General features: G+C 40.2%; 1 long non-coding RNA gene across 1 annotated transcript in view; it reads right to left on the bottom strand.

Annotated features, from left to right (window-relative positions):
- Positions 1–26,855, bottom strand: part of LOC135419428 (uncharacterized) — a 50,452-nt gene that overhangs the window by 21,114 nt on the left and 2,483 nt on the right. Inside the window, exons 2-3 of the long non-coding RNA XR_010432983.1 lie at positions 25,062–25,127; positions 5,255–5,317 (exon numbers count right to left, since the gene is read on the bottom strand). This is a non-coding gene — a long non-coding RNA (uncharacterized LOC135419428). The remainder of the gene's footprint in view (positions 1–5,254; positions 5,318–25,061; positions 25,128–26,855) is intronic.

Raw genomic sequence — 26,855 nt, 5'->3', positions numbered from 1 at the left:
CCCTTGTATACACAACACTGAGAACAAATGTCTCAATAAACATTTCCTGAGAGCCTGCACTGTGCTTCTGTACATCTTGCAGTCACATGGTGGCCTTGATCTCCTCTGATCTTCAAAGATCAAGGTGAAAAAGCAGCTCCAAGAGTTTCAAGAGCTCCAAAAGAAGCTTTTGTGCTTCTGGCACGTGTGACACCACTGATGTGGCCCTTCACAGCCTTTCCTTACTGTCCAAGGATGTGGGAGTCATCCCCAGAGGAATCACTAGAAGCAGACATAGAACAGGTTCTCAAGCCTGTTTGAGGAGCAGGTATTTGGGTACATCTGCAGTAACTCAGAGGCACCACAAATTACAAGAAGGACGGAGAACAACAACTTACAAGAGGATGGAGTGACAGGACAAGGGGGAATGGCTTCAAACTGACAGAGGGAAGGGTTAGTTGGAATATTAGGACAGAATTCTTCCCTCCAAAAGGCACAGGTTGCCCAGAGAAGCTGTGGCTGCCCCATCCCTGGAAGTGTCCAAGGCCAGGCTGGACAGGGCTTGGAGCAACCTGGGCTAATGGAAGGTGTCCCTGCCCATGGCAGGGGGTGGAACAAGATGAGCTTTAAGGTCCCTTCCAACCCAAACTATTCTGTGATTCCATGAATCTATGATATAAGATTAAAAACAGCTCCAGAACAACCAGTAGCCACAGAGACTCATGGCAGAGTCTTAAGCATTAGGGTGTGTTAACAGTAAAAGATGTGGTGAATTGTTAAGTCAGAAATTAGAGAATGACATCCTTCACCTTTTAAGGGAACACAGACAAGTAGAAAAGAAAAAAAAAATCTCTGCCTGAAAAGTAAAATTTTCTTCAAACAAGAACTGCCCACAAGAAGCTGCATAGAAATTCCTTCTTCTTATAATTTCCATGAGAAAACTGTTAAGTGCACACAAATTAAGAAGTAAAAAATGGCTCACAAAACACCTCGTAAAGATCTAAAAAATGTTCATATCAAATTTAGCAGGTTTTTTTTCCATTCTTTTCATCAAAGCCCTTGGTTGTACCCCACCCTAACTTGTTCATGCCTCTAATCTTCTCCATGGGGAGGGAAATGAAACCAAACACATTATTTCTGCTTGATGAAGCACTTCAGCCTCCCTCAACAGGCTCGTGTTTCCACTAATAACACAGTCCTACCTCTAACAAAGGATTAGATTTCCAAAAGACAAAAACAAAGAAAAAGAAAATCAATGCACAAGTGTCATTATTTGAGGAAACAAATAGAAAAAGAAGCCTTTGTGCAAATAAAATAGAAATAAATAGAAGCAACGTGTGAGTTGGCACTTTGGAGCCAACCTCCACCTATTTGTGCTTTCTGGGACCCACAGGTTATTACTCTTTCTGCCTTTACTGCTTTGTTTTGGGTTCAGTTTGGTTCATTTTGGGGTATCAAGGCTTTTGCAGGTTTATGTGCCGAGTCAGCAAATTCCTCCACCGACCTGGATATGCCACTTCTCCTGCAGCTGCTGAACCAGAGGCCCGTTTTTGGGAAGAGCTGGGATCACTGCTTGGTGCTGCAGTTGGATTCAATCCCGTATTCAGACTGGGAAGGATTGAGCCCTGATCCATTTGTGCTTGAAACGGCTGCAAGTGTGCTTTTATAACCTTGTGGGAATTTAAAAACATTAGCCTAATTAAAACTGTTGTTGTATTTGTTTTGCCAGGCTCTCCCTTTTATCTGCATCATAATGATTTTGCCTCATCAGTTCAAGAAGTGTCTGTGGGTGGAAACAGTGAGTGATAGATTCATATAATGAGGCTCTAAATGACTACAAAAGACTTTACATCGCTGTGAATCATCCATCTCCAGTGCTGCATTATTCAGAAATTAATGCAACCCTATAAATGAATAATGATTTAAATGTACTTTTAAAAATTGTTAATGCTCCAGCACTTTTCCCTTCTCTACAGAATCAGAAAATTGATTACGACTATGACTAGACCTATGTTCTTAATTTAACTTATGTAAAGGGGATGTAGAAAAAGCCTTGTGACAACAATGAAAATGAAAAGATTTCCAGGAGACTAGAAATGGGTTTCGAACCTTCAGAAATTCTTTGGCAAACTCAGTTGATTTCAGAGAGAATTAACACCAAATAAAGCCTCCTGAAAGGCTGAAGGGATCTAAAGACAACTGAATTATTGCCAAAAAGATACAAAATAGATCAGGATATATGTCAAATAACTAAGGATACATGAGCACAGATGACATTTTGCTTGTTATTTGGGTTTTCATGTGACTCTTTTCTTTTAAAAAAGATTAAGAGTGATTATCATGAAGGAAGAAACTGTGGGAAAAGCAGGAATAACACAAACTAATTTCCAAGCACCTGTCTGAGGATGATCTCTCATGTAGTTTATCTGGTGAACAACAGAGGTTGAACACAACCACAGACTTTATCACAGTGGTTTCTGTAAAAGGATCTGTTGCCCAGAGAAGCTGTGGCTGCTCATCCCTGGAAGTGTCCAAGGCCAGGCTGGACAGGGCTTGGAGCAACCTGGGATAGGGGAAGGTGTCCCTGCCCATGGCAGGGGGTGGCACTGGATGAATTTAAGGTCTCTTCCAACACAAACCATTCTATATTTCTATGATTTCATTCCTCTATCTGGATTATTATTTATAGAAAATATTGGTATTTCTCTCAATTTCAGACAACACTGATAAACAGATTGAAAACTGGGGAAAGCAGGGAGTTCACATGGAGACAAAAAGTTGTAGAGAATGGTCGTTTAATTCTTCAGAAAGCAGGATAAAATCAAGTATTATGTGACAACGATGGTTTCAGCACTTCTGAGATTCAAATACAGGGGTTGCCCCTCCATCCATGTCCCAGAATTGTGGAATGGCCTGGTTGGAAAGGGCCAGCTCAGGATAATCCAGCTCGTGTCCAACCTCTCATGCACCAGCAGCCCCAAGTCCTGGTTGTACTCAGAGGATGCTGAGGTGCTGTAAGACACATCAGGTTCCAAATTCTTCCCTTGTAAAGCTTATTCTATTAAAATCCCTAGAAATCTTCTGCTTTTAGGAGGATGGAGGATGTGACCAAGATTAGAAGTGGGTCTATGCATTTTTACTGAACACTATCTGAACAACATCTCAGGCACTTCTTTAGGCACATGTTTTAAAATAGATATTATGTAAATTATTAAATGCTTTCCTGTTCAAGTCACACTGGAAATTTTTCAGAAGCAGCCCAAAGATGAGAAATTGTTCTCTTCACACTAAAGCAAGTGAAATGTAACAACTCTCTTCACCAAAAGACTGTTGAACAAGGTTTTCTCTTGTGCAATGATAAAAGTATAATGGATACGTTATTTCGTGTTTCATTGAAACCAGACACTTAAAAGAATCTTCAGCCACAGAAGATGGTTCCAATGAAGTCATTTTCCACTAGGATTGTTTTATATTCTGCGGGTCCCTATTGAATTATTGTAAATTATTGATGCTATAAAGGACATGAACTCTGCTAAGGCTACAGTCACAGACGTCCCCTTATTAAAACCTTGTAAAAATCACTACCAGTCGAGCAGCAGAATTGAGTTTGCATCAAAGCCCAGTGAAATATTGCCACCCACCTCTCAAACTGCTGCTCCTTTCAATTACTTGGGAGTTTGATAAACTTCCCACCACGTGCTTTCCTCACCACTTCATTCTGCTGATAAACGGGAGAGCTCAACATTTCCCCCACAAATGATTTCCTGGGTTGAAAACAATATTGTCTGTCTTAATTCAGCTTGGCCAGGGAAGGTTTATGGAAGGGTTGGGGGAATTATCTGATCCCTTGGGATGGGCCCACCCTGCCTGCAAGGAATATTATCTCCAGGGGATAACCCACAGACACCTGCCTTGCACTGTCCCACAGGGCAACTCTTCCAAATACAGAGAGACCTGCTCCTGCTCTGCAGCATATTTAACACTACAAGTGAGATTTTAACAATATTCAGGCACACAAATCATGACCAAAACTGTTTCTTTTCTTCTTCTTTTCTTTTCTGTTATTTTCTTCTTTTAACTGCCAATAAATATTTTTATGTCTTCAACTTGATTACTTGTGCTGAGCCAAACAAGTCCGTGTCCAGCATTACATGTTTCTCTTTGAAGAAAAAAAAGAGATCAAAGTCTTCCATTTTTTATAGATTTAAAGAGATCTTTGACTCTGTTTTTTCCTCTTTACAAGAAGAAAAATTTTGATTTCAGTGATAAATATTGCCCAACTATTGAAAAAAAGTCTCACCCTAATATTGGAGAGGATCTTTGATGTCTCCTCTCTCAGTCCATTAACAGTTAAAACAATATCACCAAAATCAGGGTGTCTTAATTTTTCTAATTAATTGATTAAATTTAAATTTGTTTCCAGCTTTTTTTTTTCCTTCCCAAATGCTTATTTGTCTATTTTTTAATTATCAGCAGTAATTTCTGATTTCAGTACTCTCATGAATGAAAGTCATTAATTAGGAAAAAAGCAAATTTTTACCAGTGTCTGCAAACTGAGGCTTATTCCAAAACCAAAATACAGATTGATTCTCCTGGCATTCAGCATCAAGGAATTGACTAAAAGAATCCTAAAACTACCTCACATCTCACAAGTGGTTTTGTTTTAAATAAACTCAATGCAGGGATTAAATCAGGGGATTGTTCCATTTCATGCAATTAACTTCGATGACCTGTATGTACAACATATGAAATCTGTCACTCCTGTATTTTCAGGATATCTGGGAATGTGGCCATGATTTGTAAAAACTCACACAGGAAGAAACATGAACAATAAGCAACAAATCCAACTCATTTAGTACCTCCTGGACAGACACACCAGTGGAATGTGACTGTCCTGATCTTCATCTCGGAAAGCTGCCAACCTGAAAATAACTTTGTGCTGCTTGTTTTTAACAAGTCCAGGTCTTAGTCCTCGAGATCTGATCTCAAAAGGTGCAGGAAATGCATTATGTGAACCTTGTACTGTTAAACAGAGATTGCCAGGATTCATAAATTATTCTCTTTGCAACGTTTAGGACTGACAAAGGTGCCAACTTTTCAATTTAATTAGGGGGAATTCTCCGTAAGAGATGTATTTTAGTCAAGTTCTGTTCCTCCCAGTTTCACCTCAGGTTTCATCTTTTATATCAACCAAAAAAATCCACTGCACTTGTTTTCTCAAAAATCATCTCACGTAGATAAAACAAATTTTTTAATTTTACGTATTTACACTTACCTTGAAAGAAGCCTTCAAATCCTTCTCTGGCTGGCTGGGAGATCCACTGCTTTGCTGAGCTTCCTAAAGGAACAAATTCGCAAAAGAGGGAAGTTTAAGGACATAAATCATCACCATTCAACCTGCACCTTTCACCTCCAGCCCCCAAATTCTGCCCCTACATTTTATTCACAGAAATCCGTGGAAAGGCTGTTCAAAGCAGGGGCAGAGAATCCATCAGGGAGGAACAAATAAACTAATTACTTTGAGGTTTTTAAGTTAAAAAATTCTAGAGCTCGTTTCTGTATCCATCACAGAATTTTGAAAAGAAAAGAAAAATATCTTTTCACTGGAAGGATTCAGACATTAAACTTTCATTGCTCTTTCTTTCCATTTTAATTCAAGACCCTGAGACAGAAGTCACTGGATCTTTATGCAACAGCTTGCAAGTCTTAACTATGGATTTACTACTATTGATTTGTAATACAGTAACCAAGGAGAAATACATCAAGTTGATTAAAATTACCCATTTTTATTGAATTAGTCTGTAATGAATTTTCCTCCAGCTGAACAAAAAGCACATTAATACAATCCAAACTCTCCTGGAGTGAAGAATCAGAAACAGCAAAATGGACAAATGACTTTGAACTTAACAAGCTCTGTCTGCTCTAATCTGAGCCATGACTGTAAAACTTGTACTCCCCAAATTATGGCAGATTTACAGGTTTGAATGTGGGTGTTGCTGCCACTGCAAAGCACATACACAAGAAATTATATTATTTTAATATAAATAACTCTCTAGTTATGGTTACACCTTGAGAGTGTCTTTTAGTGAGTTATGAACATTCAGGACCTGGGATTTTTATATATGAAAAGTGTTGCTCAAGACTAGTTCTAGAATTACCAAAAACACCATGAAACCCTCACAACTTATGTGAAAAAAAATACAATAAATAATAAAAATAATACAGAATGTGCACAAAGGTTGTAAAGAACACACACACACACAAATGCTATTCCTTTCCTTGTCTGTGTGACATTAAGTATATTTTTTTCATTCCCAGGTATTGGGTCTTATCCCTGACTTTTCCTATTTCTTGGGTTTCATAAACTATAAAGCTCTAAAGATTTTTTAACTACTTGGGTAGTCTGAGTTTTATAAAACCTAGTGAGTGGTGACATGACATTTAAAATGTGATTTATTATATTCCTGAATGACACAGGCTTTATTTTCACAGCTGGTAAACCCAGAGAAATTTAATAATAAGGTTTTTTTCATCCCAGGTAACTGTTTATCTGGTTCATTAGTGCATTTTTTAGGACCTATATATTTTGGTGACATTCTTTTTTAGACATTTATTTAATTCTTACTCTTCTATTTAAGCAGAACTATTTCCCAAAGCTTTTTAAAATAATGGACTTAGTAAAAATAAAAGCGTGGTTCCCCACTCCAAATCCATGATCTGATTCCCAACAACTTTGTTTCAGTCATAAACATTTTCTTCTAATACTGTTAGCCTTTTGGCACTTTTCAAGATTGCTCTGTGATTGCTTCTTTTTATTCTCACGGCCCTGTGAATTATCTCAAAGAACATACTCTTTATGTCACTTTTTTTCATCTTTATTTTATGGTATTAGGGTTTATCGAGCTCCTGACTATGTCTCTCTGCTTTTTCCCATCAAAATGTAGCAGTCAAAGATGCAAAGAAAAAAACTGAAGTGTTTCAATTTTCTAAAGCCAGGGGGTTAGGTAAAAGAGGAGCCAGGTTTTGAACAATTTTGTCCTAATAACTATTGATCCTACTGGGGAATTTCTGCAGCGAGCAGAGTGGAACTGCCAAAATATTCAGCAGAAAGGGATTAGAGGTGTATGTAGAGATAAAATAATCTTCCCATAAATCAGTTAAATAGTCAATCAAGCAAAAGACACAAATCCATAGGAATCCTGGCTTCATTAGTTTCACTGCTCACAGAACTACTTGGATTTTTTTAATGGTGCTTTAATCCTGTTAAGATTTCAGAGGCAAAGCAGTTACAAGATTGAGCTTGAATCTATTCCTTCTTATGCATCATTAAACAACTCTGGAGTGAATTAATTACATCTGATCAACCCACTGAAGGCAATGAGGCCATGCAAGGTGCAAGTTGGGGACTGCAAAGCATTTATTACTGATGACAGGGCACCAGAAGGAGAACTCTGTGACTTTCAGATCCAAGTGTGAGTTAAAGATCTAAGTAGGAGTTAGCAGGGCTGGTTTTAGTGAAATGACTCTCTTAATCTCCAGAGCTGTTGCATTTGAAGTGGAAAAAAAATGGAATGCAGAATGCCATGACATTATTTTCGAATTTACAGAGCTGTTCTTGGGCGTGATACTACAATTTCACTGGGATGCTTCCCCACTGACCTCAGTTCCTGCAGGACCACACTCAAGAGTACAAAAGAGCACACTGGGAGCCCCAAACCCTTCTGGATGATGATCCATGAATAGCAGAGGCCTTGGTGACATTTGCTAATCAGCCACGACCAGTCTGGCACCACATCCCACCAGGAATTTGGTGCCTCTCGCTCCCAGGACCAAAACCTCACAGATTAAACAGCAAGTCCTGTGCAGTGCAAAGGAGAGAAAAGCCATGGATGCCACAGAAAAGCCATGGAATTTTCAGGGTTGCACAGTTTTAGGGAGCTTCCCCATCCTCACTAACAGGACCATCTCTGCAGGAGGATGTAAGACTGCAGTGCTGAGATGGCCCTTCCCTCCAGTGGGACCTGGACCATGCAGGAATTATGGCAGATCATCCACTTGCTTTACCCAGAAACTGCTCCTGCAGGAGCAGGGCTGGGCTCAAAGCTGGGTTTAGCCACCTAACCACAAGATATGAGCCCTAGGGGACAACTCAAGTGGAATTCCACACAGATCCATAAGGCCTTGTGCATCCATCTCTCTCTTGAAGGCAAGCTTCCCTCTCCTTATCTGAGCCAAAATCCATCAGGGCTTTTGTTCTTCACCCTCTGATTTAATTCCCCCTGACTCCACCTCTGCACATAAAGTGTTCTTGGAAAAACAAGACTTTTACCTGCTCAACACAGCAAACCTGGAATCCTTCCATCCCTCCAGAGACCAGGACTAGCAAGGAGTGCCCACGAGCCACATTTGGCTGCTCCAACCACCTCGGGGCCCTCTGGGATTGCTCCTCTGGATGAATTTGATCCTCATTCTGCTGAAAATTCATGACAGGTGTAACTGGGGCTTTCTGCTGCCAGGATGCCAATAAACCCCCCCAGCCTGAGGGGTGTCACCTGTGCAGTACAACCCTCCCCAAAGCTGCCCACACAGATCAGTCAAAACGTTGAGACCTTTACACCACCACAAGCACTGACAGACAGATCTGAAGCCTCTCACCTTGAGCAGTTAAAATTAATCTTCCTCCCAGTCTCTGTTTATTTGTGAGCCCTTGGTTATTGTGCCAGCAGGATCATTTTCTCCCAACTTTTAACCCCTTCAGATACTGGCAGATGAAAGTCTTATTCCTTTTCACTAAGCAAAACCCTAAAGTAGGCTCTTTCTTCTCCCTATCACCCCAACAGTCATTTGTCAGTCTCCATTTGAATTCACATTTAATTCCATAAATACACTGTATTTAAGTGAAATTTAACTAATGGCCCGAAATATATTTTGCATTAATACTGTAAGTGCATACCTGCACAAAACCTACATTTATGTGGCTCTAAACCAGTGACATCTCTATTTTATAATACCTCAGATCTAACAATTCAATTCTCTTTTCTGTCAAGACTAGAAAGTGGATAAGAAAAATTATGATAAAGCAATTTTCTGGGGGTTTGCTGACCTCTATTACAGGAGATATTTCAGTGTCATTGATGTTGGCAGAGTTCACAAAGCAATTTTTCTGCCCAGCTCTCCTTACCCACCCAGGAGGTGGATTCATGCTGTCCACAAGGATCTCCACAATTTGGGATTGCTCAGTTCCCAGATACACTTCAATATGCTTCAATATAAAAAAATCCTGTGCAATACAAAACATTCTGGTTTTAGCAAGTCTCTAAGTTATTAACCATGACCCAATTTATACAGGAAGTCCACATAATATTTCAATATTTACTGTGTATTTTGCCAAACCTTTTTGAAAATACTGATATTGACAATTTTTTTCAGCAATTACAAAACATCAATCAAAAAAGTTCATTAAAAAAAAAAAGTGCTACAGAATTAACAGACCCTTTTCCTTTCTTCCTCCCCAACTTCTGTCAGAAATGGAAAGAAATTTAACAAGTGGAGCCAGTTAACCATATTTAGCACAGGTACCTAAAGCAGATTTTAATGGTTTCAGTATTCCAAAAATATCTCCTATTTAAAACATGCAGCTAAAAGAATCATCAGCCTGTGGTGCAGATTTTTTTGGGCTGACTTTTTAAGAAGGCATCACTACAGATCACCTTTGTTGTGATGGATTAAGAAAACCTTTGGAATTCTGCTCAGGAGGGCACTTTACATCACATCCCCTGGCAGCAGCTCCGTAAAACACTCCCAGACCTCCCAAATTCTCGTGTTCACTCTGCAGTTCGAATTTTAATTTTTGCTCTTTGAATTTTAATAATTTGGGCAGATTTATGTTAGCTTTATACACCTCTGGAATTTTCAAGGGAAGGACTAAGATCACTCCACTGTTCAACATGTTAACCTAGAAAGAATCAGATATTTTTGGGTACTTGAAGACCCTGTGCATCCCCAGCTCTGAGCTGCAGAGGAGGTGAATTTGTATGACTGAAAAACACACCCAAACCCATCTTATTATTTTCCACACATGAGCAGTTTCAATGGGAAGGTGGGACAGGTGGAATAAAAAGAGCTTTCCCCGTCTCACAGAGGTTGGAGTGTGGAGATCCTGGGATTAATAAATGGCAGATACTTTCTAAACATTGGAGTCCCAGCTAAGAAAGCTGTCCTTCCAACCTCAGCTCGTCAGGAGGAGTGACAGGACATCCACACTACTTCAAACTGCAATTCCAATTACTCAAAGACTTTTTCACCTCTTCAAATGTCAGGCACTATGAACAATCCCATGGGCGTTATTAGTCCTCCTCCCTTTTATAAAATTAAGGGTAACACAGGCCTAGAGCTGAGATAAATCATCCATCAAACAGATTATCTCCTCCAGATCCTCAGCATGTCCCAAAGTTTGTGCCAAGAATTTTTAAGCTACAGAATAATCAGTCAGTCCTTAATACTGACTGACACCAAATATTGAAAAGAAGTTATTTCTGGGACACCGATTCCAACTGTTTGGTTTAAACTTGAGCTCTTAATGCAGATACAATTATAAATCAACCAGCACATGTTTGGAGAGGTTTCACTCATTGTCACATAAAGGTTAACTGCTGGCACATCTGAAAGCTCATAAATGCCAGAATTGTAAAAAAAAAATAATCAAAAGTTGTGATTTTTTAACTAGAACTAGATAAAACTATGACTGGCTAGGGGCAAAAAAAAAAAATCCGTTTAAAACTAAGTTACCCAATCCTCAAAACAAAGTTACCTCGTAACATTCTTTACAGAATGGAACTATAAATAATTTCATGGATAAAAAAGAACTGTAACTCCCTGAGGATGTCCAAGGCCAGGTTGGATGGAGCTTGGAGCAACCTGAGCTAGTGGAAGGTGTCCCTGCCCATTGCAGGGGGTGGAACCAGATGGTCTTGAAGCTCCCTCCCAATCCAAACCATTTTGCAATCCTATGAAACTCTGATCTTGTGTTCTTGTAACTTTTATTTAAAATACATATAATATTACTATTTTCCCTGGAAATTCCTCGCTTCCACATTTAGATAAAGATGAAATGATAAAGAAAAACAGAAGTAAAAACACAACTGTCACGTGATTTTGCTGAACTGATCTTCACTGAGTGTTGGCCTGGTGTGAGGTTCATTGAGTATTCAGACTTTTCCCTGAGCAAATTGGATGCTTTTTCCTTATGCTAAAAGTTTTATTTATGGATGGGCCTGAAAAAAAAAATTTAACTGGTGTCCTGTGGTTACTGTGAATGTGCTCTGTCCAAAAAAATGAGCAGCATTTCTAGTTAATCTTGTATAAAGGACCTAGAGGTACCTTGCTGTAGATGTCTAAAGAGGTGTTAATGACAAGGCATTTCAGTATTTTTTCAGGAAATCAATACTTTCAAAGCAGAAATTGTGATTTTTCTGCCAAAATTAATGAATTTGCCTCTCCAGAGGTTGGGATGTCATTGGCAGTGAGTTCTGCAGCCTGGGAAAGAAATAATTTCTCAGGACTTTTCCATGCTGAACTGGAGCATTGGGCCAGCGTGAATATTAATGGATGTGTGAGCAAGAGGACAGACTGGAATATAAGGAACTGCTGCCTGCAGTGAAGGAGAAGCTGAGATGAAAAAAAAAGGCATTATTTAAGTGTTTGTTGTAACAAGAATAATGAAACAAAGCACGTCGAGTCCCCCCGAGTGGTGTTTTTTCTGTGGCTCCCTCAGAAAGGGAAGGAGTTATGAACCAGTTCATTTCTCCAGCTCATTTCCAATGTTGTCCTCTCTCTCTCTCTCAATTCAGAACAACCCCAAGAAACCCTCCAGGCCCCTCCTGCTCCCAGATCTCATTTCCACCATCACTCTGCTGGTCCAACATGGGAGGGCCTGTCAGTTGTGTGATGTACTGGGACGTGGGGCTCAGGCTGGAGGCTGAGGAAACCACCTCCTGCTCCAGGCTGCAAATCCATGTGCTTTAGTTACATCCTGGAATTATCCACGCTGTAAATCCCGCTGGGTTCATCCTGGAATCACCTGTTGTGTGATGAGAGAGAACCCAAAAATCCATCGAGCAAGTGCATTGTGATTTTGTAGCTGAGATCTGCAGATCATCCTCTATAATTATTATTAAGATTAAAGGCCTAACTAACATGATTCCCAGGCAGTGGCTACTTTAACTTGGATTTCAAACATTCCTCCATTTTAAAGGATTCTTCAAACTTTCTGTAAATAACGAAGTTCCCCTTTTCCCCAGGCATCTGCTCCCAAGGTTTCACAGCTCTAATTATTATGAGCAATATCTTCATGGTCTCCTGCTACATCGCTCAGAAAACATAACCAAAAAAAAAAAAGATCTATTTTGAAAGTTTCTTTGAACTTCCTAAGTCGATGATTTCTTATATAACTGCAATAAAAACCTCTGGGAAAGAACCTATTATGAGGACTGTGTCAGCAATTTTAGCTTATTACAGATGGCTTGCTCCCCTTTCCACATAACTATTTAATGAATTTAAACTAAGGATTGTATAATTTCAGAGCCAGCAGCAGCCAGAGCTTTTTACTGGGAGGTTTTTAATCTGAGATTACGGGCTAATTTAAGTAAGGGATTTGATGAAGCAGGTCATTTTTCAGTGCCTGACATCAGCTCTTACAGCACAACCTCAGCACCAACATCATCTTCCAGCAGCAGAGCTGCCACGTCCCACTGCCATCCGGGGAGGCAAAGAGAGAAATGCTCCATGTTTCCATATTTTCAGGTGGTTGGGAGGAATTTTGATTGTTAATTACTGGGAGAACCTCCAGCAGCAGCTGTCAGAAGGCAGCACATTGCCTAATTCAGGCATATTAGCTATTAGATTTAACAACTGAGTGTATCCTTATTGTTGTTTTTAATTTCTTATCCATTTTCCACCCAATTATCCTTACATTTTAAAGCAGTGTTGTAGGAAGTGTTCTCTGTCCTCCTCTTGCTCTGTTATAAAGCAATTGTTAGTGCTCCCTGTTAGAAGAGCAGTTCCCAATAAAACTATTTATATCTTTATGGTGTGTCCATTCACTGGTAAAAGTTTAACTGTACTAAGAACTGTAAATAGGATAAAAATATAACAAAACATTTGCCTCTCTCCATCCCTGAACAAGAAGCCCAAATTGATTCCCACAGAATCTTCTTTCTAGGATTATAAAAAGCTGATGAAAGGAACAGAGAGTGAGGACAGAATGAGTGCAAAAATATTGTATTGACATAATTCTTTGCTCACATTACAAACCACCACAGGCTTTAGTGTCAGGAAGAGAACAATGAGGTCATTTTACAATGTGAATTACAACCCTCTGCCTTTCAGACCAAATTTGATAACAAACAAGAGCACAAAAGACAAAGTTTTCAAGGTCTAATGGAACATTTAGATTCTTTCTCAGCATGACTCTTGTAGGACATTGTTTCTGCACAAAGGTTTTGGACAAATTGTTAAAGATTTAATATTTGGTATAAAGCATAAATTCACTGCTGGCTAAAGACACAGGAAATCTTGTGTGCTTAGGGTGACCTTATACTTTTATGACTTTTGGTTTTTTCCCTTACAATTATGACATTTGTGGACCTGAAGGAACACACCAGAAGTTCCAGCCAGGAAGATTTTGGTTCATATCCTTATCTACACCCAAACAATGATCCTTTTGCTTTTGCAAAGCCATTAAAACCAAATTCATCACCATAAACCGACTCACCTTCTTCCCATAACAGCCACATATGCAGCATATGACATATATAACATCTGTAACATCACTATTGGCACCTAATAGCTCAAATAATACCAGACAGCAAATTACAGGTATGTTCCCTGATTTATATGAATGAGAGAGAATGGATTTGATTGAGGGTGATGTTTTTCTCTTGCCCAGTTTGTAGGAAACAACCCTGAGCACTGCAGGACCAGCCTGGCTGTGCAAAGCACAGGAGACTGGCAGAAAAATTTCTGAATTCCAGGTTTCCCGGAAATTCCCCATGATCAGGGAGGAATTTTAGAGAAAAGAGAGGAATAAGTCATTCCAGACTCAAACACCTCTGGATATAAATCAGAGATCAGAGCAGAGAACTCAACACACACCAGTTGCTCAGTGCCCTGCAGAAGATCTGCTCCTCCACAAAGCACAGCCCCTTTCCCAGGCATTCTTCAAGCTGTCGTACTCACAACAGGATCAGGAGGGAAAAGTTAAGTCATAGGTAGCCAAATGCCACCTGTTCCCCAGCCTGGAAGTGAACATCCACCAGAAATCCTTCCCTGACTCCACTTTTTCTTCTGGAGGAGGCACCACTGAGGGTAAAGGTGAGCTTCACCCCCCACTCCAGCTGTTCTACATGTTACACAAGCACTTGTTCCTGTTTTAATCATGTTGTTTAATTCTATTCTCTTGGGAAGCCAGAGTGCATTCCAATATAAAAAAAACCCAAAGTATTGAGTTTTCCCAGGAAAAAAAAAAAAAAAACAACTCAATGTCAAAAGGAAGAATTGCTTGATATCTACTTTCTTTTCAAAGCTGGTTTTATCAGCTTAGGTTTATACAAGATATCTAAGGCACAAGTCCTTAAAATTTGGCCACTACCCAAAAAACCCAGACTGACTGTGGTGATTTATAAAGTGGCAAAGAAACAGAGTTACTTTTTACTGTCTGGTGTCTTCCATATGCCCCCAAACATCACTAATTATCCACTAGGAACACATGCCTGACATCTTCCTAATCCTAGTTCTTACCCTAACTATTGTCCTTTTACAACTTAAGTGCTAGAACTTGCCTTCAGGTAAGGTGAGGTGAAGTTATTAATGCATAATTCAAGAAAGAATCCTATGACACCCTTAAAAGTAATATTTTAATTTTTTTTTTTTTCATTTCTAGGCTAAGTTATGCAACAGCATCAGAACAATATGGCCAAATTTTAACATTATTGCAAGCAGATAACTAAGAGCAAACAAATAAATCCATAAACATTAACATTTTCATTACTTACATCCTAAACACTGTGATAACAGCCAGATAAAAAGCACAGCAGAGATTTCTTCAGCCTCAGTATTATGAGCTGCAAATATTGCTGCAGTAAGTCAACAAGCAAAGTTTTTTTATTGCTAAATATGTAATTAAAAAAACATCACTTTCACCTAGGAAAACCTGCACTGATTTGAAGCAGAACATCTTGTTCTGAATCAGCACTTCAGAACCCAAGCAGAAGCCCCATATCAGTAAAAACTCAAGAATTGGGTTTGTCTGGGTTTTATTACTCCACAGTCCTTCCACAGTGGAAAAATAGATTAATTTGACCTAAAATAGAGCACATTTATTTGCATAATAGTAGCCCTGAAAAAAAAAAAAAAGCACCTTAGGACTATCAGGTAGAGGATGAAACAGAAAATTAAACTAACACAGTTTTCTGGCAGTTTTTCAGCATTTTTGTGACCTACTTTCCAGCATTTTTTCCAAAGCTGGTGTAACTCCATCTAGTAATCCCTAAACTAGAACTGAAAAAAAAAAAAAAACATGGCTTAAAATGCACAATTCCTTTTGGAAGATTCTCAAATACCAAGTAAGTCTCTGTGACACTTAATATTTTTCTTAGTTAACTAGGACATCACAGGGGCTTAATCCAGCTCTATAATCACGGCAGCAGTTGGTGGCAGACTCATTACAAGAAGATACTCTTAGGTCTGGCTTTTTTCCCTCTTTATGGCATCTTTTACACCCTTTCCTAGTAGGTACCTCAGAATTAAACCCAACAAATCTCCTTTAGATTTTATGCTAAAATGAGGCAAACACATGATAAGACACATCTGTACAAGAAAATTAGGGAGGGAGGGAAAATAAAGTAATGTAAAGTTTCTCTAATGAGCTGATCTTTACAAATGGCTTCTCCCATTCAAACTGGTTTTCTCATGTCCTTAAAATCCCTGTTTAGACACACAGACTTGCACTGTGCTACAACACGACATAATTTCATTGATTTCACAGCAGTGATAAAATTCAGGCACATATTAGGGTGGGAGATAGAGAGATAAATTGCCTCACTTATTGAATGTTCGGTGCAATAATTAGCATTGAAAAGATCCCAGGGAAAGCCGTGTCAGCAGGCATCTATCATTTCTCCAGGAATATGCCTGTGTTGGAAAGTGGGATGATATGGTGCTTAACCTGTATCTGCATCATTGCAACCATTCATCTTTTCCATGGAAAGTGGCAGCTGAGTGCCCAGTTCGAGCGTTGCTTTCTTAATATTAAAAATAGAGCTGCAAATGTTATTTCTGTGCCTGCTCCTCGCCAGCCTGGGCAGAGCTGCTTCTCCACCACCTCTGCTGGGAGAACTCTTTGGTTTCTCTCTCCCTAGTGTGAAATCCTGCAGTTATTTTTCCCCTTGTGTCTGATTCTGCTCCTTCATCTTCCTTTTTTGAGCTACTTCTGCCTCTCTCTGTCTTCTCCCACTGCTCTCGGTCCCAGCGAGGCCTCACCTGGACTTCTGTGTTCAATTCTGGTCTCCACAGCTCCAGAAAGACAAGGATCTACTGGAGAGGGTCCAGTGGAGGCCACAAAGATGATGATGAGTCTGGAGTATTTCTCTTAGGAGAGCCTGGTTAGCCTAGAGGAGACTGAGAGGGAATGTCATCAATCCATACAAACATCTCCAAATGGGTGTCGAGAGGATGGTGACAAATTTTTCAGTGGTGTCCAGCAACGGGACGAAGAGCAGTGGCCATAAAATAAAACACAAGAAGTTCCATCTCAACATAAGGAAGAATTTCTTTCCATGAGGGCGGCAGAGCACTGGAACAGCTGCCCAAGGAGGGTGTGGAATCTCCCTCTCTGGAGACATCCCAAACCCACCTGGATGTGTTTGTGTGTCACCTGCTCTGTGTGACCCTGCCTGGGTGATCTCCAGAGGTCCTGAATCACTCCATGATTGGGATTCTCTCCAGTGCCCAGCCATGAGGATGCTGCATGACCAGCAACCCTTCCATGGCCACTTCCTTTCCATCATGAAACCAGAGCTGGGCTCGGGAAAGGGATGTTCCCACTGATGGAAATGAGATGAAAGGAAAAGAATCCTGCTGAAAAGGAATCCAAGAATATCATCTGTGTGCAAAGACTCGTGAAAATAAATTAAAGGCTTCCCTTGATACACATTCAGACCCAGATTGTTGTTTACCTCTCTGAGAGATGAAGCTGATTATTCATCATCAGTATCTCATCAGTAACAGGAGTCTCAGTTTCCCCCCTCACACCGTGCAAATGATGTTCTGATCACAACAACATATTTTATTATTATTGTGACATCAAACCATCCTCCCAAGGTATGTGTAAACACCTTTGTTTCCTTCCACTGGAACAGCTCACTGGGTGGCCTCTTCACAAAATAATGAAGAATTGAGGTGTTCACAGAGATTTGGGTAACAAAACTACTCAGCCATCCAAGGAGTGGAACGAAACAGCATCTCTGCACACCTGTAATAAAATCTGCATGGCTGTTTTGACAGCACTGAGTCCCTAATCAAAAAAAAGGAGTTCACATCATTAAACAGAAGCATCCTGAGAGGCAGGGATAGAACAGACTCACCCTCAGTACCACCCTCCCAGACAGAACTTCACACAGCATCAAGCAGAAGTTCAGACTGTCCAATACAAAACTCAGAAAGATCTATGAGCCTAAGAAGCACCTTCAAAGTTCTGACAAAAATCAATCATTTGTGGAATTCAGCACAGTGAAGGAATCCTGTCCATACTAATGACAATGGGAGCTTCACACCAAAACTTGTGGCTTTGTGAAGTCACCAAGATCCCAGCTTAAACCATTCCTTGGCACTGATCCAAGACCTGGATGAGCCTTGAGTAACAGAGTTGTGAGGATGCAAGTCCATAAACAAGGGAGGGTTTTAGGACAGGGGACTCTGAAGCTTAGAAATGGTTTTGAGAATCTCATTAAGGAACTAAAATCCATAAATCTCTGCAGTGCAGCGAGAACAGAACTTCAGACAGGTACTGCTGCCCCAAAGAACTCACCTGCCTCTTCTGATAACCCTCGAAGCAGAGATTCCAACTGCTCCCTGTCCTGGGCTGTCTCAGCAATTAATATAATTGAGCTTAAGTTTCAAGACACTGCTCTGGATTAAATTAGCTTTGCTGTTGCATCTGCCTGGGGGATGTTTCTCCACTCTGACAATCTCCAGTGAAGCAGCATCTTTAACCTCTGTCAGTAAAACATTCTGGAGTCTCCCCCTATCCTGGTTTTAGAAGCCTTTCTTCCTAATATTCATCCAAAATCCTTTTTCTGGAAAACTATTCACCCTAATGCCTATTTTTATAAATCTGTCACCTGTCCTGTGACTTTCCCAAGATGTGGCAGCCCTTGGAATGTGCATTCAATACACAAAACACCTTCTGCCCACTCAAACCTGTGCCCTGCTCCTTCCCACGTGTGTGTACACACGAATTCACGTGCACACACACGGCCTGGAGACTAAAAATGAAAGGAATTTTGTTTAGGGAGCATATCCTTGTGTTCAGCCTCAAAAAAATATTTCGTTTTTGCCCTGCCAGGTCATTTGAAGAGCTCAAATATGACCAAGTCTAATGACATAACAATACAATCCATGAGACTGGACAAAGCCAAACCCATTAAATGCTCGATTCTCTCACTTACAAGCTCCACAAAATGCAAAAAGAATTCCTGGGAGTTTTCTATTTGGACAGGAACATCAACCAGATGATCTACTATAAATTTTTTCCCCCATAAAACCTGTGATTTTTTTTTAATTACAGGTTTATATCCAAATGCAAATTCATTATTACAACAACTGTCATCCTAATAATAAAAGCAAATAAATAAAGGTGGATCTTTTAGACTGTAGCTCTGTAAACTGCAGACTTTGAAAATGTTATCCATCTATCAAGTAATAAAAACTTCCTCCTTCTACAGCTATTTAGATTTTCTGGGAATGACAGCTATTGGTAATCGAGTAAAGCTGCTAAAAAACAAAATGAGGAGTTGGTTTTGATTGATAGGAAGGACCTTTCACTGCCCAGTTATCTGAATCCTGAGCAGATATATGACAATACATCACCCGATGCCATAAATAACATCCATTAGAGATTAAAACAGAATTAAGTCTTCAGTCCAGTCCAGTTTTTAACTTGCTAAACCTGTTTATTCCATTCTTTCTTTCCTTCCTTAAGCAGCTTCTAGTCCAGCAAAGTTCATTATACCCTGCCCTGTGATTACTCTCAGTTTCCTTAATGGTCATTTCAGCTTTTTAAAACCCAAAATAAATTAACTGTATCACTTCTCAGTTATCTGTTATTTTGCTGACACTCTGGAGGAAAGAAAATTTTCCTTTTGGGATCACTGCAATTTATCCTTAGAATATATCACATTCATTATTAATCTATTGTTATTTTTCAGCTATTTTACTAAATACTGAGGTAAGGCCCATTGGTTCACAAGTCCTGAGCTCAACCACGTGTTTTAAAGATAGAGAAAACACCATTTTCCCTCTGGTTGTCCAGATTTTAACAACAAGGCAGTTCAGAAAATTAATTCTTTAACTTTTTGGATAAACTTTGTGAAGGAGCTGCCTCCATTTCAGGGGATTCAATTCAATAATGCCACCAGTTGTCATCTGTGGTTTCAATCTACTGAATCCCTTGGTGTGCCAACACCTCAGAGCACAGGCAGAAATTTCCTAGGAAGAAATATGACTCTTACAAAGTGATGCAGAATAGATTATCTGCATCTTTAATCAATATTTTCAATGCACATGAAGCATTGAAACATGGTGTTTACTGCATTATCCCTTGTGGGGTATAATTATATTGTATATACGTGAAAGCAATTTAATTTGTTTGCATCAAGAGAGACACTTGTGTCATATTCAAAACAATAATAATGTGCACAACGATGCAGAGAGGATTTAAAATTTTTTAACTGTTCTGTCTCAAATAACACATCCTTTTATTATTTTTGCACACTATCTGCATTCAGAAAATAAACCCCAAAGTGAGCTCCAGCAGAAGTGAGGGATGGTTTGATTAAACCCCGTGTTGCTGCACTCTTCCTCTGGACTCAATCTGTTCATTTTGGTGCAGTTCAATAAATCAAATGTGTGATACATTCAGGAGATGTCCCTCCCATCCTCTAAGCACGGGATTTGAGCTCATCCTGACCTAAAGGGGCAGGTTTACAGGGAGGACTGACTGCACCTGATTGCCTTGGCACTGAAACAGAGGCTATTTTATAGATAGATAGAAATATAGATACCTTATACCTTTGGTAAGGTTTGGGTACATTTGGGAAAAGGAAATCAAACAGCAGGAGGATCCACTTTTCACTCCTTGTCCTGGTGGAAGAACTCTGTGGTTCTGAGCATCAGATCTGCAGCAAAGAGGTGAAACCAAAACCTAAACCGTTAGAAACAGAGAATTCCAGAACATCCTGAGTGGGAAGGGAGTCACAAGGATCATCAATTCCAACTCCTGGCTCTGCACAGGACACTCCAAAATCCCACCATGTGCCTGAGAGGATCATCCAAACCCTCCTGGAGCCCTGGCAGCCTTGGGGCTGTGCCCACTGCCCTGGGGAGCCTGGTCATTCCCCAACCACCCTCTGGGGGAAGAACCTTTCCCTGAGATCCAACCTAACTCTGCCCTATTAGATGCCTGTCTATGGAATTAAGACTAGTTTGCTTGGTTTTTTTAATGTTCTTCCTGTAGATTTTGCTATTAAAGCACAGAGAATGAACATGTCTTGTGTTTATTCATAAAACTGTCAAATAATAAAGAATACAGGGCTGAACTCTCCTCCTTTTCCCATCTCCACACCCTCATCCCTCTCCACCACTGCACACCAACCACGTGTCTCTGCTGCAGGACTGTCACTGCTTCCATCCCCTCTTCCCATCCCTGGAGTCAGGTACAGAAAAGCAGGAGAAAAAAAAAAGCCACTATCTTTGTGGAATTTTCATAATAGAGCTCTACCATGACTAAGTGATCGGTTTTGACGTGCGATGCAAATCTGGAGTTAAAAATATCATTTTCCCTCAAAGTTAATTATGAATCATTAGAAAGACTGAAATAAAATCTCCTACCACGTTCCTTTCAGCTTTTTTTTTTTTTTTTTTCTGAGCAAACATGGAAAATATAAATCACTTCAGAGGACTGTTACAAGGTAGCAGACACTTGGTAACTTTGGGGTTTATTTAAACTGAACTACTGTCTCTAAATCATTTGTTGTTGCATCTGCAAGTGCTACAACAGCTGAAAATCACCTTAGAGATATAAATACCTTCTGCTGAAGTGTATTAAAGTGAACAGGTACAGGAATAGACACACATCCATGAGTGTGATAAAAATTTGATACTTCTATTGAAAAAGCACTAATCATGCAACAAACCAAAATAGAAACAGAAATTGGAATATTTCTTCTCATGAAGTAGCCTTTGGGAAATCTAAATTTGACTGTTTTCAATCTCGCCTCGGGCTGGAGAAGCAAATTATCAATAATGCCAAAGCTGCAGAAATTCCATTATTTATTTTAATTTCACATCTTCTAAAATCCACAAAGAGATATTTTTCTCTTCTTCTCACGTTTAAATCACTCCAGAAAGAACGGGGTGGTGTTTCAACAGAACCAGAGGTTGGTTTGCTGGTGAATTTTTAAAGATAAAGCACAAGAAGGCAGAAATAGCAACATATTCTTCCCTCTCTTTTCTTAGCACTGCACCTCAACTCAGATCCCTGAGGAATCCTCCTGCCCAGCCATCCCCCCTAATGCTTGAACATTTAAGTTGAATTTTGCTGTGGATGGAGAAGAGGGAATTGGGAGGACAAAGGGAAGAGAGAAAGGGGAAGAAAAGTCAAAGGTATTGAAACTTGCAGGAAGATACCAAAGGCAGGAGAGGTAAATGGAGACGTGTCTCAGCACACAAATGTGACACCAGCGACCTGTGACATCCTCAGCCCCAAATATCAGACAGGCTGAGACTTAAGGAATTTAAAGTATTAGAGGCAGGTAAATAATTCATGAGCATATCCACAGGTACAGGAGAAAGGATAAAGTAAGAGTGGCACAGGGTCCCCCAAAGCCCAGCTGAGTCTGAGCCCTGCCCACGTGAGCACACAACCCCTGGCACTGCTGGGCACTGTCCCCAAAGCATTTCTGCCAGAGGGCAATGGGGTCATGGATGGGACAGCTCACACACAGCTGGAAGCACACAGAAACAAACCTGCTGTACAAAAGAGGGATTTACAGCAAGACACCACTTCTTTGCTATATTTATAGCAAAAAAAAGCTACCACTACCTGCTTATGTTTATTTATGGCAAAAGACACCCCACTCGCCTAAGTTTACATGATAAAAAAGCAGCATTTGCATGAAATGTCTACAAAGCACCACTTTCACAGAGTAAAGTGGGCTGGAGGTGCTGGGCAAAGCTGAAACACATTTTCACTCTGCTCCCTGTACCATGTCAGAGCACAGGGGCTCTGTTCCCATCCAAAATCCCCTGAGGTGGTGACTTTTGAGAGGGGAAGGTGGCACAAGGCCCCTTGCCCCGCTGGGTATGGTTGGTGTGGGCACTGGCAAAGGCAGGAAGCATCTTCACTGCTTCTCCTTCCAGCACCAGGGATGCACAGCAAGGCTTACAAAGTGCTGCTTCCAAAAATACAACCTGTACCCCCTCCAGTGATGCAATTACGAGGAGGTGTTGAGTGATCTCCCTCCCCGTGTACCTATGGCAAAACTGCTCATTAAATATGCTCCACTAAGTGCTTGTCTCACTCCTGGGATAAAATATCATTTTAATAACCTCAGCAATAAACAGGATACCTGCAAAACCCACAGCATGGGAAGAACAGTGCAGGATGAAGTGGGAAAGCAGTGCAGGATGAAGTGGAAAAGCAGTGCAGGATGAAGTGGAAAAGCAGTGCAGGATGAAGAGGGAAAGCAGTGCAGGATGAACTGGGAAAGCAGTGCAGGATGAAGTGGAAAGCAGTGCAGGATGAACTGGGAAAGCAGTGCAGGATAAAGTGGAAAAGCAGTGCAGGATGAACTGGGAAAGCAGTGCAGGATGAAGTGAGTGCTGCACATTCCTCAGCACAAACCACCTCCTCCAAAAGGTTGGGAAAGGGAATGTCCCCGAAAGAGGGAAATGTCTGATCCTGCCAGGCATCCATGGAAAAGGCTGAAGGAAAATGACTCCTCTGGGTGTGATTAAAGCCTCTGACAGACCCAGGGAGCTGAGAGCCCTGTGTCCTGCTTCACTCCCACTGACTGAAGGATCCAAGAGGAGCTTGGATCAACTTTATATCCTGAGATCCAAATAAAACTGTCTTTCACCTGGATTTCCCCTTTCCCTCATCCCACTGCTTTTGGGAAGCTGGGACTCCTCCCCCAGCAGCACCATTCCCTTCCCAAGAGCCCAAACCCTTCTGCACCTGCAGAGCCCCTTTGAGGAAGTTTTGGGGATGCATCACTGGGACACCTCGGATTTCATTTAATGTTCAGGTCTACTTTATATAATGTTCAGGTCTAATTTATACTTATCCCACTAGGCTCTCTTATAACCACAAAATATTGTTCTTTTTGCTCATATAAACAATTTTTTCACCTTTCTATGGGTTTGTTTCCCCATTTTGTTTTTGCTCTACTGCAATTCCTTTGATTTTAGCAGGACAGTTGCAACTTAATACAAAATCGGGATCAAATCTTTCTTAATTTACATTGAAATTGAAATATTAGTAATTTTTCTTAAGAATGCTGTACTTTTGACCAGCAGAAAGAATAATATTTTTTTAGCTAGTGCAGGCCTACAGATTGCACCAGTCAAACATCCCAGAGTGATACAACACAGAGGCAGCTTTGGTGAGGTTCCACAGTGAGCTGGGAGCTCACATTTGGTGAAGATGCACTTAATTTTGATTTTCAGAGAATCACAGAATGGCTTGGGTTGGAAGGGACCTTAAAGATCATCCAGTTCCAAACCCCTGCCACGGGCAGGGACAACTTCCACTATCCCAGGTTGTCCAACCTGGCCTTGGACACTTCCAGGGCTGGGGCAGCCACAGCTTCTTTGGGCAACCTGTGCCAGGGCCTCCCCACCCTCTGGGTAAAGAATTTATTCCCAACATCTTATCTAAATCTCTCCTCTTGTAGTCTAAAAAGACAAGCTGATTTTCTTTATAGATACAGATAAGCCATTCTGGATTTCTTTAATTTCTCAGGCAGCTTCAAGCCCAACACAAGGATTAGTAAGATTGTCCTTTTCATTCCCACTGTCGGTTCACATTTAGCAATGTATAAGAAATAGTTTACCTTTATTTAAATGGAAATTACCTGCCTCAAAAAGTAGCTCCAGTGTGAGCTAAAAGCTGCTGCATCTCCAGCAAAATTAAGATAATTCCATACACACTGCTGCTGCTATTTTTTTCTTGGTATGATGGTCAAGTACACTTTTATTTAAAATGAGAAACCCCAAACCTTAAATTCCATGTTAACTCCTGGGAAAACAAGGCTGGCCTGGAACAGGAAACAGGGGTTTTTTTACAGAAATTTCATTTTATCATGTTCTAACACCTACTTGTTCTCTGGAGTAAATTACCTGCAAAGATTGTATTAAAGAACTTCTGTACTGAAGAATAATAATGGCAATTTCATAGTGATTTCACAGTATTAAGCATGCACCACACAAGAAAACCATCAGAGCAAAATCCAATTTGTTACTTTTCCCACACTGAATTTTACTTCTCTTTGGTTGGCAATTAGTGATTACAAAAGTTTAATCAAAGTCTCGGTTTCTTCTTTCTTTTTAAATGTAGCACAGTCAGATTTAACCAATAATTAAGTAAATTGGACTTGGCTTAGTACACAGGAAATCGAGGATAATTCATAAACATTATCCATTAGCAACTTGTATATTCATACAGATTTTTTGAGAAGTGATAGTGTTGAAACAAATAATTAGAAAATAAAAGTGTTTTTCAAGTGTATTAGAATGATAAATTCTTTTACCTGCATGTAGAGAGGGCTGCACTAGGATTTTATGGGGAGCTGCTGTTCAAATAAGTGGAGATTGACCTGAAAGAGAGAAATGTAAATGGGAAAGAATTACAAAACCTCAGCATGAAAGAATGACGCAGAACCTTTTCAAAAGAAGAAAAAGCATCATGGATATGGTGAGAAGGGAGAGAGAAATACCCAAATTGACATTTTTAAGGGAAATTAAAGACAGATTTAGGCCTTGCAGACTGTGGAAGAGAGAACAGTAGCACTGAAAAGAACATTTCATATAAAGAGGATGTAGAGAAGGCTCAGCAATTTTGGGCTGGTTGCAGCTCTAACCTTCCTTTGCAGGGGTGGAACCTGGTTCAGCAGCCACATAATGATGCTCACAAGGGCTGTTCAATCCATTGCAACCCTGTTCTGCACTCAGAGGAGTTAAAAACTGAGGTGCAACTTGGAAATATGTAAGACTTCTGCCAGAAGGGATCAGAGATGGAAACACAGAGTCAGGAGTTCTGTCAGGAGAGAAGTTCTGCTGTTCCAGCCCAATTCATCCCCATTTCCTCTTTGTTGTCTCCTCTGTCTTCAGTATATTAGTTTTTAGCTGAAGGAGTCTGAGTTGTTGCAGTGCAACACCTTTGATTCATGTGCTAAAACAGCAAGTGCAGCAGATGACATCAAGAACTGTCTGTGGAAATGCTGATTTACTGTTGTACAGCTTTGGGTTGAAAGATCCTGAAATAATCTGTCTGTGGCACACAAAAAAAAAATCCCCAGACCAGATTTCCAAAATATCAAAGCTCGGTTTACAATTTAATTAATGAACTTTCAACTTAAGAGCATGGACACATAAGATGTCTTTAAATAGAGTCGACATCCAAGTTACTGCTGTCCAAAGTCTAATAAATGATATGATGTTGTGGCTGCACTTCACCCCCTCTCCTGGATAAATACTTTGCAAGGAACTGAGGACCGATAACCAAATTCCTGTATCTGCTGCTAAAATTATGAGCTAAAATTTGGGCACTGTGTGAAGTTTTAAAAATAACAAATTTATCAGGAGGCATATTAGATTTCATGGTTATCTATTTTAACATAACAAATAGGATTATATTGTCCATCCTCAGTGCATTAGAGTTGCAAGCCTATATTTAAGCCTTTACACATCAAACTTCAGCAGCAGTGAGACAAAAATGAATTGTGCTGTGGCCCAAAGTCACACCTCATGGTCACTTAACTGTATCACTCATTCAGTCTGAGGGTAAAATTGGTTAAGATGGCATTAGATACACAGCAAATACATAAAAAAATAAATGAGTCCATTAGATTTCATTAAATTCTAATGCAGTTTGAAATGACATAAATAGGTATGTTCATAAGCACAGCACTTCAACTGACATTTGCAAGGTCAAGGACAGAAACAGAAGACCAGGAGCCCAGAATTTTAGTTTTGTGGCTTATTGCAGTCTTGATGTTGATATTCTCGGATTTTTATGACACTGACCATTCTTTCATTCCTCGTGGGAAACACTGGTAGGATTCAATGATCGGGATTACCCTGAAAAGGGAACACTCAATGAAGAAAGTTATTATGGTCTGCTTGGTCAGTTCGTGGTGTGGGAGGATTCCAAGTCAAGGCAAACCCCGAAAGAGGAGAGTCCACAGGGTGAGTCCATCTGCCCTACACAACAACAATAAAATGGGATGTTAAAATGTAACTCTCCTTCAGCTCAAAGGTGCTCAGCACAGCAGCACCGAGAGTTTTGTTCCAGAAATACCCTCTTTGCCTTGGAATCACAAGTA

Source organism: Pseudopipra pipra, chromosome 10 (assembly GCF_036250125.1).
Source record: "Pseudopipra pipra isolate bDixPip1 chromosome 10, bDixPip1.hap1, whole genome shotgun sequence".
Lineage (NCBI taxonomy): Eukaryota > Metazoa > Chordata > Aves > Passeriformes > Pipridae > Pseudopipra > Pseudopipra pipra.
Note: the sequence above shows the minus strand (reverse complement) of the source record. Positions and strands in the feature narration are given on the sequence as shown.